The sequence below is a fragment of the Babylonia areolata genome, unplaced genomic scaffold, assembly GCF_041734735.1.
Source record: "Babylonia areolata isolate BAREFJ2019XMU unplaced genomic scaffold, ASM4173473v1 tig00020509, whole genome shotgun sequence".
NCBI classification, from domain to species: Eukaryota; Metazoa; Mollusca; class Gastropoda; order Neogastropoda; family Buccinidae; genus Babylonia; species Babylonia areolata.
The window spans coordinates 17,501-20,000 of NW_027468501.1; the positions used below are offsets into that span (position 1 = coordinate 17,501).

Genomic DNA, 2,500 nt, shown 5'->3' on the forward strand with positions numbered 1-2,500 from the left:
CGTCCATGCCGAACCGCGTTTTCTATCAACTTTGGCATGCTCGGAGAGAGAAAAAAGGAAAAAAAGAAAAAAAAGGTCCAGTAAAGGTTGTGGATAAAAGTAACCGGCTTTGGAGAATTGCCTGAATCCTTCCGGCGCTGTGAAAAAAAAAGACCAAAAAAAAGACCTGGTCGTCAACGCCTGCTCCTGTCCATGCCAAACGGCGTTTTCCTCTCAACTTTGGCATGCTCGCTGAGGAAAAGGCAGGTAAAGGTTGTGGATAAAAAGTAAACGCGCTGTGGAGAATTGCCCAAATCGTTCAGGCGCCGTGAAAAAAAGAAAGACGTAGTCGTCAACGTCTGGTCCCGTCAATGGCGAAGGGCGTTTTCTCTCAACTTTGGCATGCTCGCTGAGGAAAAGGCAGGTAAAGGTTGTGGATAAAAGTCCGAAGAACCTCGCTACAATTGCCAAAATCTTTCCGCTGCCATTCAAAAATGGACTACTCCTCCACACCTCCTCCCGTCCATGCCAAACGGCGTTTTCTCTCAACTTTGGCATGCTCGGAGAGAAAAAAAGGCAGGTAAAGGTTGTGGATAAAAAAGTAAAAAATTGCCAAAATACTTTCTGGGCCCTCAAAAAAAGGCCTACTCCTCAACGCCTGCTCCCGTCCATGCCGAACCGCGTTTTCTATCAACTTTGGCATGCTCGGAGAGAGAAAAAAGGAAAAAAAGAAAAAAAAGGTCCAGTAAAGGTTGTGGATAAAAGTAACCGGCTTTGGAGAATTGCCTGAATCCTTCCGGCGCTGTGAAAAAAAAAGACCAAAAAAAAGACCTGGTCGTCAACGCCTGCTCCTGTCCATGCCAAACGGCGTTTTCCTCTCAACTTTGGCATGCTCGCTGAGGAAAAGGCAGGTAAAGGTTGTGGATAAAAAGTAAACGCGCTGTGGAGAATTGCCCAAATCGTTCAGGCGCCGTGAAAAAAAGAAAGACGTAGTCGTCAACGTCTGGTCCCGTCAATGGCGAAGGGCGTTTTCTCTCAACTTTGGCATGCTCGCTGAGGAAAAGGCAGGTAAAGGTTGTGGATAAAAGTCCGAAGAACCTCGCTACAATTGCCAAAATCTTTCCGCTGCCATTCAAAAATGGACTACTCCTCCACACCTCCTCCCGTCCATGCCAAACGGCGTTTTCTCTCAACTTTGGCATGCTCGGAGAGAAAAAAAGGCAGGTAAAGGTTGTGGATAAAACTCCAAAACCTCGCTACAATTGCCAAAATACTTTCTGGGCCCTCAAAAAAAGGCCTACTCCTCAACGCCTGGTCCCCAGGCACGTGCTGGGGGGCCTCAACTCAGGCTCTGCCCAATGTGGATCAAGGTCCACCTTCGCAGCGCCTTATGCGACACCCTGGTTGTGGGGGACGCGGCGTGGCGTGGCGGATCGCTCCGGTCGGCGCACAGCCGGCAACGGTCGACCCGTCCGCCTGGCTTTACTGCCCCCGCGCTTCTGTCTTTTGCACTGGCAAGCTAGCGACCGCTCGGCGTGCGAGGCCCGAGTCGGGGGACGGGAGTCTCGGGAGCCCACCAGCTCCCCGCAGGCTACCCGCCCGGCTGCCGAGCTTCCCGCCTGCGCGTCCAAGTGTGAACGCGCACGGCCGCCTCGCCGGGCTTCCTTTGCCGGGGCTCGGCTTGTCGGCCGGCGTCTCACGGTCCGTAGAAGGTTCGGTGCGTTCGCTGACGACGGGTCGAGAGAAGCGTTTTCTCTCCTCCCTCACTGACGGTCGTTGGTGCTCCCCAGCCCCTTCGGCGTCCCAAAGCGTAACGCCTGCTTCATCTCGTCAAGGGCGCGCCCGTCTCTAACCGGGCGTCGTCCGGCACGTGGAAACGGGCGGGAGACGGTGTCGAGGAGGAAGAAAGGGTGGGGTCCGGTCCGGTCCGGTCTGGTCTCCTCCTCCTCCTTCTTCTTCTTGGCGCGCCTCCCGCCGAGACCGATGGATTCGTTGCACTCTCAGGCCCTGAATCTGTTGTCCGGTGGTTTCAGTTGATAGTGCTGCCGCGGACCGCCCACGGAAAGAGCTCAGCCCTCGTTTCTGTGAGCAGCGGTCCCAACTGGCGCTGCAACCGTCTCCCGGGGGCACGCAGAATACGGGTTGCATTCTGGTTGATCCTGCCAGTAGTCATATGCTTGTCTCAAAGATTAAGCCATGCATGTCTAAGTTCACACCCTCGTACGGTGAAACCGCGAATGGCTCATTAAATCAGTCGAGGTTCCTTAGATGATCCAAATTTACTTGGATAACTGTGGTAATTCTAGAGCTAATACATGCCGACCAGCTCCGACCCCTCGGGGAAAGAGCGCTTTTATTAGTTCAAAGCCAGTCGGGTTCTGCCCGTCCTTTGGTGACTCTGGATAACTTTGTGCCGATCGCATGGCCTCGAGCCGGCGACGCATCTTTCAAATGTCTGCCCTATCAAATGACGATGGTACGTGATCTGCCTACCATGTTAGCAACGGGTAGCGGGGAATCA

General features: G+C 53.8%; 1 non-coding gene across 1 annotated transcript in view; it reads left to right on the forward strand.

The window, feature by feature from the left end:
• The first annotated feature begins 2,125 nt into the window (after positions 1 to 2,125).
• Positions 2,126 to 2,500, forward strand: part of LOC143279195 (small subunit ribosomal RNA) — a 1,829-nt gene continuing 1,454 nt past the window's right edge. Inside the window, exon 1 of the ribosomal RNA XR_013054751.1 lies at positions 2,126 to 2,500. This exon is cut by the window's right edge and continues 1,454 nt beyond it. This is a non-coding gene — a ribosomal RNA (small subunit ribosomal RNA).